Raw genomic sequence first — 14266 nt, 5'->3', positions numbered from 1 at the left:
AATAAAAAAGATTGATTAGGTAACATTATCAAAGTCCTAAATGCTCAAAATGGAAAGGCCAGATCCAGTCCTGCACCTTTCTAAAATTAACCATGATAAGCATTTCCTGAGCACTTATTATTTGCTTAGCACAGAGATGAGATGCTTTTTACTAATGAACTTCATTCTCCCTATAATAGTTTAGGAAAATTAACATACCTCTCCCAGTTTTATATTCTTAGAATCTGAAACTCAAAGATATTAACTAATTTTCATAATCTTACAGATCTGATGAAAAACAGGGGGAATTTAAACTCAGGGAGTCTGACGCAGAAGTCCTTGCTTTCAAACATTATGTTATATTGATACCGATAACCACTGAGAAATATATATGGGTCCAGTACTTAATAGCCTGTGGTCCCAGACAGCTATAAATAGTGGTACTACAAGTTGAGAGAGTGGGTTTTGTTTTTATTTACTATAGAGCAGTACTCGTGAGATAGCAAAGGAAGAGAACCAGTTTGAGGGGGAAGGAGATTATGTACTAATTCTGGGATGTGATGAATGAGAAGTAGCTGTGACACTTAGGAAAAATGTTGGATAGGAAGTTGGACAGATGGAATGCAACCCAGAGGAGGGGAGAAATGTGAGAAATGTCCTTAGAAGTGAAGCCAAGGTCATAAGTGGTACCACGTAAGAAAAGAATAGAGAGTAAGAGAAGAAGAGTCAGGACCAAACCTTTAAGAGTCCACCTTTAAAGTCCTCGGAGAGGAAGCTGAACCAGCAGTGCCTCTGGGTACTGTTATGGATATCGGTTCCCGTTTAAATAAAACGGAAGGGAGCTTTGGCTAACCATGCAAGTATTATTCCTATTTTTAAGATAAGACTGTGGAGGCTCTGAGAGTTGAAGTTATTTTCCTGAAGGAAGAACTAATAACTGGTACAGATATATTTGTGATCCAGCCCATTTATGTCTAAAGCATATTCCTAATAAATCATGCAGAAAGAGCTGATATTTTTAAAGTGCTTTGTAAGCTGTCAAAAGCTACACAAATACAGATCGCGGTTACAGTAAATTAGTTATTTTAACCATAGCCTATAAAGTTGATGTTATCTTTACTTCCTGACTATAATGTTAAAATGGAAGTCTGATGTAACAGTGAAGCAAAATTAACTGCACACACTAGCTTAGCAAATAGATCTTGTTCGCTAAATCCTGGGTACGTCTTTTACCATGACCCACTGAGAATCCTCCCTTCTTGCCGATTAATAGGCTTTTGATGAGACCATTTTAGATACATCCAGAGACGTATTATAAATTTTAATTTCTTCTATTTATTTAATGAAAGTTACTGAGACTAATTCTCATTTTCTCGCAAGTGAAAACAAAAAAAGATTTCCGTTTAATTAAAATTAATGACCTTACATTAACCAAGATTCTTGAGTTCAGAGATGAGATTTAAGATTTAGTGTAAAAGGGTTTCCCAGCACAAGTGTAATAAATTTGAAGCCCATTTTGGCAGTCTGATGATAATTTTCTCGGCAAATTTCAGTTCTTTTATCCCTAGAACAGTGAGGAGAGACTGCAGTATGCTAGCACAGAATATGGGACTCTTTGTAGCCAGTGACACTGCTTTGGTTTTGGTCTCCTGCCTCATTTATGCCTAACCATAATATATTACTTATTTTGAAATCTTCGCCTTAATGTGAATGGGTAAAAAAGGAGGGGAATATGGAATTTAAATACCATAAAATCCACCCTTAATATTGTGTCATTTTGCGCACAGTCAAGCTTTGGATATTAATGGGAAAATTAAATTAAAGGTTTTAACATAAAACCAGAAGATTAAGCAAACAGCAAAATATATTTTCCTGTGCATGCCTATTGAGTATACCCCTCGTGTAAAGCCTCCCTGGCATCCTTAAAGCTCTATGTATAATTTATTAGAAAAGCAAAAGTAAAATCTCCTTGGTGCTAAATTGCAGAAATTACTTTTTCTTAAAGTCAATGGGCACAGTAAGATTTTTTTTTTTTTGTTAATAGCTGAGATTCTAGGAGAAATCCTCTCTCTAAAGACTCTCTTCTAATCTAAGGTCAAATTTCACTTCACAGATACCATAAAAATTAAAAGGCAAACAAGTGAGAGAAGGCACTGTTTTTTTGTTTTTGTTTTTGTTTTTGTTTTTTCCCTAAAATAAGAGGTCACCTGGTTTGGCAGGCTGCAAGGCAGGCCTCAGTCTATGTTCCAGTCCAATACAGCAATTTTGTTTGTAAAGAAATACTCTGCCTAGAAGTGGCAGATGAAGGAAAATACCCACAAAGTGAAGTCAGAGACCATATTTCCCAAGAACTTCATGCACTTGGCTCTTAGGTGATTTGAAAATAAGAATTAAAAAAAAAAAAAAAAAGTTACTGCAATGCAGGAAGAAGAATGGGTTGAGATGGTCTGTTGAAGAACTATAATACCCATTCAGTCAGGAAATACTGCTTTAAGGGGACTCTCTGGGGAAGTCCCCTGGGAGGAGTGGGTGATTTCTTGCTCCAGAGCACAGAAAGAGGGAAAGGGGCAGTTTTCTGTTCTCACTTGTCTGTTGAGCCTCATTGTCATGGTGGTGGTGTTGGACCAGGACACAGAAAGGTGGATTGGCCCAAGGCTGACTGGTTTTATTCACAAGCAGCAAGTTTTATTTAAAAGAATTTTTTTTAAAGAATGTCTGAGATAATGCCTCCGGGTGTTGGGGGGAGAGGTGGGGGAGGGCTGTGCTAAGAGTAATCACGCACCAAAGCTTGCCAAAGCTGCCAACATTTAGGGAGCTCTGCGACAGGGATGACAGCCGACAACAGTATCCAGGCTTGTTTTGATCTTCCAGGACTCATCAGGCTTCACAGCTGTGCTTTCTCAGAAGCCCTCGGACAGGAAGAGAATAGTTAATTTACCCTGAGCACACAAGTCAGGTTCAGAAAGCAACAGTGGAGAGGCTAAGGGCAGGGCTTCTAGGTTGCTGGTTCCTCCCATGCTGCCCCAGGGGCCCTTTCAAAATCAGGAAAACTGCACGTGGTGTTGCCGTGTGTGCTCGGAGTGACTGTGGAAAGAAAAAGCTCACTTGCTATGAAAGCTCTAGTTCGTATTCACGTAGCTCGTAATCCAGCCTTTACCTAGAGGACAGAATGAGGAGTGTGTAATTATTTCTTTGGAAAAAAGAAACCATTTACTTCACATCTGCTCGGCACCAGGCACTGTGCTAGGCTGGTGAGAAATAGCAAAAAAACAAATGCGTGGAGTCCTTGCCCTGGATAAGATTAATTTATGGTATTCTGCAAGGCATCAGACAATGACATACCTGTCCGTGTCAGTAAACACAAAATATGATAGGGCCTCGGAACAAAAAGCACGAGCACAGTGACTGATGATAGCAAGGACACTTGATTTAGCTGAGGAAGGGTCCTTTCGGCAGAGACAGAAACGTAAGGAAGCATCAACAAGGCCCAGGCTATACAGAGTAGCCCGGGTAATATGAGGAGCCTAAGGAGAGGGGAGACCTCATGACCTCTAGAACCAAGAGGAAACAGAAACGATGCAAGAGCAAGAAGTTAAAAGGAAAGGTGAAAGGTGTTAGCGTGGCTTATGGGAACTAATAAGCAGAGGACGGAAGGGAGTTGCCTTGTGAGGAATTAATAAGAAAAGTCTCCTCATATCCCCCTTTCTTGTGACATGGGAACAGAGGAAGCAGGCCAGGGAACATGTAGACTTCATCACTCTGATGCCAAAGGAGCTCAAACTCTAAAATAATGGTTAAAGCAATTGTCCATGTGGATTTACCTCATGTAGCGATTCCATTTCTCTGTGCCCTGATTGACCATAAGGTATCACAGTTAATCAGTAGTCATATTTCTAATACATGTATCTTCATCTTGGACCTATCTATCCTGAATCACCTGGACACATCTCACAGTTGACTTGTTGAGAGACTTGGCACAAATGACCCTTTTGAGACACAAATCAAGTAGAACTTATCTGTTATTGTGATTACTTATTTGATGCATTCTCTCTAGAGCATAGTATAGAATGTTAGAACAAGCAATACGCAAGGTATCTGGAGTTTCCCAGCTCTTCACAGGAGGTTCTTTTGATAATCTGTCTGTCTAGACTGAAGTCCTGCCAGGAAGCTCTAAGACTTACCAAGCCTCTCCTACCATCTGGCAATGGTTTTTCAAAACTCACCTTTCATATGGTGTTAAGTAGATCTCATACTTGGGGTCTTGGTAAAGTTCCTTAGGAGCACAAATGCATTTTTGACATGTTTTTGAGCATTATACAAGTCCAGTTTCATAGCAATAGACTGCAGACTGGTGTAGTCAGCTCTCCATAAGACCTGAGAAAGGCTGAATATGGTAGACCAGGATGGGGCTTGCCATAGTCACTTCTTATGGGAACAGACAGAAAAATGTACTCAGCCAGCTTTTCAAAAAGTCTTTGTCGGCTCTCCTAGTTGAAAAACGTGCAAACTGGTATAGGTATTGCTTGATTCTGAACTCAAACTTGACCACATATCTCAATTAATGTTTCCTCTAATTTCCTCGCCTTCTGGTAGGAAAAGGACTATAGCAGTTTCAAACCTCCTGTCATCCATCCACAAAGCCCTGAAGAAAATATGGAAGGTTTCTTTTTAACCCCTACATTATGGTAAAGAAGAATTTTTCTTTCTCAGGATTTTTAGTGTTTAACATTTTTAGGGGTGCTTGGGTGGCTCAGTCAGTTAAGCATCTGTCTTTGGCTCAGGTCCTGATCCCAGGGTCATGGGATTGAGCCCTGCAATGGGCTCCCTGCTCAGCTGGGAATCTGCTTCTCCTTCTCCCTCTGCCTCCTTCCCCCATTCATGCTCTGTCTCTGTCTCTCTCAAATAAATAAATGAAATCTCAAAGAAAAGGGAAAGAAAACAAGTATTTTTATAAATGGGGAAAAAATAAGAAGAAGAAATGAAAGAAAGAAATGCTGGAGAAGCAACCAAAAAATATCTGCTTCACTCCCATTTTAACTCTGTCAAAGAAGGAGGTTGATTTCTTGTTTGTTATTTCTGAGGGGATGAAGTGTAGCAGAGATGCTAAATGGAGTAAAAGTCATTCTGTTGCTTCCTAGTATGGAATCTGGGCTACCTTACTTGTTACCTCTTCTCTCTCTCTACCCCCATGGTCTTCTCCGTCTTGGATATGTGGCCTCCAGAATTCAGCCAAAAAAGGAAATCGGAAGTTAGGGTCTCCATTAGCCGGAAGACATGTGCATCTACTTCCTGATCCTGGTCAGAATTCCGTCCACTTGTATGACACAGGCTAGCTAGAGATACCCATTCAATATGACTGCCAGTCTTTTTATCCATTGGATGGTCTGGGTAGGAAATTAAGTAATAGATTGGCAGGACTGTGAGGCATAGGGGCTTTCTGGCCATAATGATTGCCCTGGCAGACCTAAGAGTACACAGGGAGATTCAGAAGGAGAGAGATGACACTAAGAATCAATACTTTCTAAGGAAGTAAATTCCTTCTTATCTCCTATGCTTGTCTTCTATTAGGGACATTCTTAAGGACTGTGGACCAAGACTTTTCTCTGGTTATAAAATCCAGTAATTAAACCAAGGGATGGATAAATATCTAAAGCTTCTATAATTTGTCCCAAAGTTATCTTCTGGTGATTGCTGATATAATACCAACTTGTCTCCTCAAAAGATGTCCTACAATATTGTAAAATCTGCATGAACATTTCCCCCCCTCCATAACTACCATCTTTAACTACCTATTTTCAACTAGTTTTTCAAGAGGAAAATCATTTTCTCCTTCTTTCTAGAATCCTGTTGATAATATTGAATCTCTTCTTATGGAAAGAGATTGGGGGCGCCTTGGTGGCTCAGTCAGTTAAGTGTCTGACCATTGATTTCAGCTTAGGTCATGATCTCAGGGTCATGGAATCAAACCCCTTGTCAGGTTTATGCTCAGCAGGGAGTCTGCCTGAGATTCTCTCTCCCTAACCCTCTGCCCCTCTCCCTGTTCTGGTGCACGTGCTGTTGCTCTCAAATAAATAAATCAGTCTATAAAAAAAGAAAGAGAAAAGAAACTAGAGTAGACAGTGTATAGCAGAATAGTTTAAATTTCAAACTCTGCTATCAGACCATAGTTCTGGTCTCTCTTAGCAACTTGCAAGCTCATATCCTTAAGCAAGTTACTTAATGTTCCTGAGTGCTAGTTTTTTTTTTCTTTCTTTCTTTTTTGGGAGTGTTGTTGTTTTTTTTTTTTACCCATAAATAAAAATAATTATAAGCTCATTACCAAAGGACTGTTGTGAGAGTTTAAAAAGATTTGTGTAGCCTCTAGTCTGTGATATATGTTCAAAATATGTTAGCTGTTATTAACTTTGTGTCTTCAGTGGCAGCAAGCACAGGACCAGAAAAATAAATATGTATTTGATTGTATAGAACCAAGTAAGAGATCTGCAGCTGTCTAGGTATTTAGAACACAATGCAAGGAAAGCATCAAGAAGCAAGTAAACCACTGCATTCAGATAACATGTTTTTAAAAAGGTGTGTCCCTAGAGAAACTTTCACATCTTTAACTAGTCGTGAAGAAGTGTGGTCTTTCCTTCGACCATTCCCTTGACTAGCTCCTTTTCCTCATCTGCACTGGTTTCTGTGAATGCTTAGGAAATCTCTAGACATTTTCTTTTCCTGTATAAATGTGCTAAATTTCTTTGAATGTAATCCATTCTCTTTTGTCTGTTTCCTTTATGTTTTACAGAAAAACCTATAGGATTTTGTGGCTCAACCATGGTATCTGTTTAATTTGGGAGGGGAGGGATGTATTTTATTTCTGTCATGGCTTATTAGAGTGATGAAAGAGTGCTAAGTGTGGATTGCACATCCTTTATTCCCTAATTGCTAGAGAGAAAACAGTTCAGGACAAGCAGAAAATCTCCTTAGACTCACCCTGCTGCTGCTCAGAATCCACACGGGTTTCATGCCCTTGTGCTCACTGTTGTGGGGGATGAAGAGTGTCATCAGCCTTTGACCATGGTCCTAGCCTGTTCAGTCAGTCACCAACTTTACAAAATGATAGGAAACGATAAAGTCAAATTAGAGGAGAGGAAGAGAGAGAACGGGAGAGAGACAGAAACAGAGACAGGGAGGGAGGGGGGAGAGAGAGAGAGACAGGAAGGGAGGGAGGGGGAGAGAGAGAGGGAGACACACAAATCCAGCGAACTTTTATTTCCACATTTTGTCTACTCTTGAAGCTTATTTTATTTGGACTTCAGTTGCATCAATCTTCATTTTTAATTACTTTGTAGAAGATAGTCAATTTTTTTTTTCATGGTCCAGGTGATAAATCTTCACAGTCTGTTGGGTTTTTCAAAGTTGTAAATGGCTAATTTATTTTACATTTATTTTTCTGCCAGGGTTGAAGGGCCATATCTGACTTTGCATTTGGCACGAACTTTTAGCGCCTTTTCTGCGACAGCATTTATTCTCTTCACTGATGTTGACACCCTCAGAAAGCTCATGAATATTAAAAGCTAGCATCTGGTAGTTGACTTTATCTTCTTGTTGTGTCCTATGAGCAGAGGTATATCTCCCCAGCCCTCTGTGAGAACTGAGGAGCTTCCCCCAGATCCTGAGGATATTGGTGGCTCACGGCACTTAGCAGAATCCCTCTGTGAGTGATGTTAGCAGCCAGAGTTTCTTCCAAGGGGAGGTCAAGCCCTCTGTCTTCCATCTGGACACCCTACCCTGATCAGCACAGGCTTGTGAAAGTCAGGCCCTTTGCCTCAAAGGGAATGCTTTAGAAGAACATCCCATTTCTGTGGGGTTGACTGAGGCCTTTCTTGGGACTAAATATTTCTATCTCTTTTTCAAATGTGTTGATCTTGAGAGCATTCTTCAAGGAACTACTGTCTTTATAGATTTTGTTATTATTTAGGTGTGAAGGAGATGATTGCCACTGAGAAGATAGTTACTCAGTTCTCAAGAAGAAGGGTGCTACTACACAATGGTGGGCAGCACAGGGAGGCACTGGGGTCAGTCAGGAGGCACTGGGGTCAGTCAGGAGGCAGTGGGAGAGGGAGGTCCCATGAGCAAGAAGGGTTAATGGGATTTTCAAGCGAAGGGACAAATGAGGCAAGTTTTGTAAAAAAAAATAATGTCTACTCACTGCTACAGAGGCTGCCCTTACATGCCCATTACCTGACCCTAGGGTGGTGAGGACAGGTGATTTGGGGTGTGGACTTTGGATTGTTAGGTTTGCCTTTAAAAAGCACACTTGTGGGTAACCTGGGTGGCTCAGTGGGTTGAGCCTCTGTCTTCAGCTCAGGGCATGATCTCAGGGTCCTGGGATCGAGCCCTGCATCTGGGTCCCTGCTCAGCAGGGAGCCTGCTCCCCCCTCTCTCTATCTGCCCGCCTCTCTGTCAAGTAAAAATTTTAAAAAATCTTTAAAAAGCACACTTGTAGTCAGAGTAGTTACTATCTCTAGAAATTGGGCAGCCCCCCTAGTGCTGGCCAGGCCCCAAATGGCAAAGCATCGGAATACAGAAAATGAAAGTCAGGTCTGAGACAACTTCCTATGCATATATCTTCATCTCAGATTCTGTCTCCCCGGGAACCATATCTACGGTGTCTTTCATCTTGATACCCACAATGCACCATGTATAGGCTCATAGTCCTCCCAATGTTGTAAGGGCAAATGCTTAATAATTGAGTTTTCAAAAAAAAAAAAAAAGCCTTAATCAGTGAGAGTTGCCAGTTTGCATGGTGTAATGCTTCTGTCATGGGTGATTTCAAGCCATTATTGATGTCACTGCGAGTAGAGCTGGGAAGAGATGCATTCAGTCGGTCCTGAGGAGCCCATGGGAGCTGGCTCCAGCATCTCACTGGCACATCCTCAGAGAGAAGCAAGACGTTTTTATGAAGCATTTTCACCAGCTAGGTGATAGCAAAACACTACATCACTAGGACTTCATGAGTTTTCCTGCTAATTCCTTGCATACTGTTTCCCACATGTTGTAGGTTTATAACCCAGTTTTCTCCAGGGTTTGTTCTAACTTAATTTGGAAACTGTTTTTGGGAAGGCCATACTTTATTTAATGATTAATGAGAAAAAGACAATGTAATTTGTTTTCACGTATTTCTTTAGAAGTCTGCACTCAAAAATCATGAAGGGTAAGAAAGACTCTTAAATCACTAAAGCTTTAAATATACCTTACACAGTCTTGTTTGTACAAAAATACAAGTTAAATATAAACATAAAGCAATCATGGTAATTTTATTCAAATCTGTTTCATGTGATCTCCAGTTCTATATAAAAGTTTCTCGGTTCTGTTATTTGTGAGAAGATCAGTACCAGATTGAATTACTATCTCTTGGCATTAGGCCCTTAAAAGCTTAGTTCAACATTAATCTTTCACATGATTAAATGCATTTCCTAATTAGAGGTTACCTAAATGTTGGAGAAAACAAATGAGAAGGGCAGAATGTTCATAAACCAACAAATAGCATGGCTATAACGTATCATAGAACATGAATACATCTGTAGAGTAAGCGTGTATTGCATACACACATGGATGCCTGCTTACACGTGAGCCCATACACCCACGAGTGCTCACATATCTAGTCATAAAGCAAGGCCTAATGGGATGCAGTTTCTGGATCATTCTTTTAGTTGTGCATTTTTTTCCTCCTTTGCCATCCTACCCCTCTTGAAGACAGTATGGAGAAGACGATGACCAAAATCTTCAAGGTATCTTTTTCTCAAGTGTAGTAAATTTCTCTGCCATGTCCTGTGTCAAGATAATCAGCCTTTTCTGAGCCTATGTTGTAATCAGAACTTGAATCCTTGAAGACATTAATCCCAAGGCTATTCAGTATCTGAAGGGAAAATTCAAGAGATGCCTTGTTAATTTCTGAAACAGGGCTCCACCAGCACCGAAGGAAATACTTTAATACACCATGTTTTTGTTTTTGTTTTGGCTTTGGTTTATACCTTGTGCAATCTTACATGAGGTCTATCTGTACCATCCCCTTTACTAACTCTAAGATAACATGGCAGCAGCCTGTTGCCCTTTGAATTCTCAGTAACCAGGAATTTCTTACCTAAAATATCTAAACTCCTTAATATAGTGTTAAGAGGATTTCCAGAATCAGGTCTCATTAGTGGTGCCTCTGTACAGTTTGATACCATTAAATGTCTTAGATCTTCATCCCCTATTGTCTCACACATATATTATAAGTGGTACAGCTATCCTTGACTACAAATACAGGCACCGATGAAAGCTGTGTTACTCTGTGCAAAAGCATCTTTGTCATGGTCTTTCCCTCAAGCTGCTGTGATACTCTTCTCTGCCAATGGAGCAGAATAGCCTGGAACAGGATCTTTTGTTCCATATTTTTAATTAGAGCAGTCTCTGCTACTGTATGTGTTCTTGTGAAGTTAACCAAGTGAGCAGGTGCTCCAAGCTGGTGGTGTCTTAGGAGGGGACTCTTCTGTAGCCAAAACCCTGTAACTTGTATACCATCTAGGTGATCATAATTTTCTAAGAAATAGTTTACCAATATTGTCTTTTGCTTTCTAGAATTTGTAGCCACTGTGATTGGATACCAGGACTGAACAAGAATAGTCTCAATTCACCTTGTAAGCCAGTAACACTCTGACTCCGTGTTTTCTACTATGAAGAGAGTATTTCCTCTGGCAGTGGCAGAACCCTCAGGAACAACTTTTATTTCTCTTGGAAGATGTCTGTCATGTTTCTTAAGAATGTAGTTCCATCCTTTTTCATTAAAGACACCATCTTGGGGCGCCTGGGTGGCTCAGTAGGTTAAGCCTCTGCCTTTGGCTTAGGTCATGATCTCATGGTTCTGGGATCAAGTTCCGCATTGAGCTCTCTGCTCAGCGGGGAGCCTGCTTTCCTCTCTCTCTCTCTGCCTGCCTCTTTGCCTACTTGTGATCTCTCTCTGTCAAATAAATAAATAAAATCTTTTTAAAAATAAAAATTTAAAAAAAGCCCACCATCTTGGAAAGTTCACTAATCCTTTATTTTGCAGTGTCTCTTCTGCTGTGCATCCTACCTAGTGAAATTTTTATTTCAGACTCCGTCCTTTTCACTTCTGTAAGTATGATTGGGTCTCTTTCAGATCTCCTGAGCTTGTACTTAACTCAGTCTTTCTTCCAGCTTGTTGAGTGGATCAGCTGGAGCACTGTCCATGTTTTATTTCTTACTCTGGATGGTAGATACATGGTATCTTCTTTATATTACATATATTATATTATATGACATTGGTAAATTTGACATTTCTATTTGATGCACTTTTCTATGTGTGTATTGTATTTCCAAAATGAAACGTTAGATGGTTCAAGAAATCATACGAGCTCCACATTCGAAACATCCCCAATTCAGATATTTCTCATCATTTCCACCATTTCTACCCCCATCCAACCCTTCATCGTTCCTTAACCTGACAGTAGTCAGCACCACCCCACTGGACTTGCTTCTTCTGTCCTTGTCCCTCCAGTCCACTTTGAGATCATAAGCTAATGACCTTGTTTTCAAATCCAAGTTGGATCATGTCATTCCTCTGCTCAAACCCTGATGGCCTCCCATCTAATTAGAGTCAAAGTCAAAGACTTTTTGTATCTTCTATAGCATTAAAAGTGATGATTTCTATAGCAAAAAAATGATCCGACATCCTCTTATCTCGAACTTTTTTCTTCCAACTTGTTCCCTCTACATTAGCTACACTAGCCTCCCTTGTGTACTCCTAAATTCCTGCTTGCTCACCTTCCTCAGAGGCTTTGCACCCCAAATAGCCTATGTCCCAAATACTCTTCCCATGTGGCTCCCTTGCATATCCCCATCAACTCTATATTCACGCTTTATCTTCTTTGTAAGACGATCCTCATTTCCTGGGTTAAATTAGTGTCCTCTCATAGGCACCCATATTCGCTTTTCTATTTTTTTTTCTGTTTTTTTTTTTTAAATTTTTTTGCTTAGTACTTCCCACCATTAGTCATACTGTGTATTTTATACTCATTTGTCCTTTGTCTTCCTCAACCTGAACATAAACTTTGTAAGGGAAATGATTTTGATCATTTTTAAAAAATTAATAGCTTGATGCTTTAGTGTCTATATCATGGTCTCATGTGAAGTATGTACTCAGTAAATATTTGTTGAATGAATACTCTTAAATCATTATTCTCTACTTTCAGGTAATTTGTCTTCTTTGAAATTAAAAAAAAAAGCCTCTATTGTTTATTTCAGTGGCTTGTACATAATGTGCAATTAATAGCTGTTTGCTGAATGAATGACTCCTTGCCTAGCTAGTGGCAATGTAGTCCTGTTTTCCTAATGGTTACAGATGGGGAGTAGGAGTATGCACTCTGATGTTCTATTCTTGGCTTTTTCTCTGACTGCATTCAATATACATGAATATTCATTAGCTGTTTATTTTGGGACTGAAAGATCAAACACTCATTTAGTAAACATGTTGGTTTGGGAAACACTGGACAAGCCACTGCCGATTAAAACAAAGACCACATATTCTTGCAGGCTCCCAAAATATGCCTATAAAATGAAATGTGTCCCTGCATTCTAGGGCATGCTGCTAAATGTGCATTTGCATATGCAGATACCGGATTCTGCCCACAGATCAGTTAATTGCCAATACAAAGCAGCCACTGAGGACACATTTGCTTCTCTTGTAAAGGCCAATACAGTTGTGTGGGCCACAAATGAAATGCATGCTGTTGGATCTGCAGGAATAGTTTCAGAGACTGGACACAATTACCTCTTTGTCAAAATAAATTAGGGAGCTCTTGGTGTCAGTTCTAAAATCCCCCTGACTTCTCAAACAGGAAATACTGCTTGTTTTCCATGAAAATATGCTGCTGGCCAGAGAAAAACCAAAAAACTACCTTTGTACCTCAACCCTGGCACATTTGGAATGACAGCCATCATTCACCAATCTTCATTTGTGCCTGCAAGAGCCACAGCGTCCTCAGAAGGAGAAGTCATGTGATCTTGCTGCCGGGTCGCAGTGTTCTGTGGCAATGGCGAAATCTGCCACTGGGAAAAATCTCTCTGAAATGCAATGGTCGGCCCTACAAAGAGGACTTAGAAGCCGACTGATCAGTACAGTCATAGAACTCTTTCCTATTTTGTGAGGCTCTACTTAAAATATTTAAGAAATGTTAGAATAGGTGTCTGATCTACCACCATCAGCAGGCCCAGGAAAGTGAAGGAAGGGACTTGTCCAAAGCCACAGAACTAGTTACTCAAAGGGTGGGATTATAACCCAGGTCATCTGACTTCTCTTACCATGATCTTTCCACTGTGTTACTGTCACAGTCAGGGGCCTGACTGTTAACCACTCTGGCTCTCTGATGTTCACATTTTTAAGAAGTCACCCAAGAAGCAAATTAAAAATGTAGATCTTTGGAACCTGCTTTTCAGGAACTCTAATTTGGAAAGTCAGAGGTAGAGCCTAGGAATTATGCTTAAACATGTACCCTGGGTGAATTTAGTGTAGGTAATATCAGGCCATAACTTGAGAAATTCTGGTACCTGGCAGAATACCATCAGGGAAGATAGATGGTGCATAGATTAGACCTGTGCTTACCATCTTGGCCTTGCCACTGCCTGACCAGGTGTATTTGAATGGTTTTATTTCCCAGCTTCTCTGAATCTCAGTTACCTGACCTGTAAAATGAGAACTCACTAGGCTCTTGGGAGAATTGTATACATATAAGTATGTATGTGTATGTGTAAAACACAGTGTGCCTTGTGCACAGTACATGCTTAATAGATGCTTGTTACTGTTGTTATTGATTTTCTATCATGCAGTTTAAGTATTCTTTAAGTAGCAAGTGTTATTATTGGTATTTTGGGAGAGCAACTAAATCATGTAACGATTTCATTTACACATGTAAGTAATATAGTGTATGTAAAAATATAATATAAATATATTTCCCTTTGGCTCTACCCTAGTCTCTATTGTTTCTCCTGCAGCCCCACCAAATCTAGAACAGAAAATACCTGTGTGGGAGAGCAGCTATGTATCAATGAGATTGTTCATCTGTTCTTAAAAATGTAATGTTCTCTTTCCTTCCAGTGGGGCCCTAACTAGAATGGCCAATGGCATTCAACAGGCCTGGTGAGAACTCTCATTTCTGATGGAGAGGAGATATGTTTAAGTAATTTAGACATTTCAGCGTGTTTATTCTCACCTACACTGGAGGTCTTTCGGTCCAGCGAGCTTGTC

General features: G+C 40.1%; 1 pseudogene; it reads right to left on the bottom strand.

The window, feature by feature from the left end:
* Positions 1-9662: 9662 nt before the first annotated feature.
* On the bottom strand, positions 9663-13627 carry LOC101673134 (annotated as a pseudogene).
* Positions 13628-14266: the final 639 nt, after the last annotated feature.

This window comes from Mustela putorius, unplaced genomic scaffold (genome assembly GCF_011764305.1).
Source record: "Mustela putorius furo isolate JIRA1106 unplaced genomic scaffold, ASM1176430v1.1 tig00000145_pilon_pilon_pilon, whole genome shotgun sequence".
In the NCBI taxonomy this organism is placed as follows: domain Eukaryota; kingdom Metazoa; phylum Chordata; class Mammalia; order Carnivora; family Mustelidae; genus Mustela; species Mustela putorius.
Note: the sequence above shows the minus strand (reverse complement) of the source record. Positions and strands in the feature narration are given on the sequence as shown.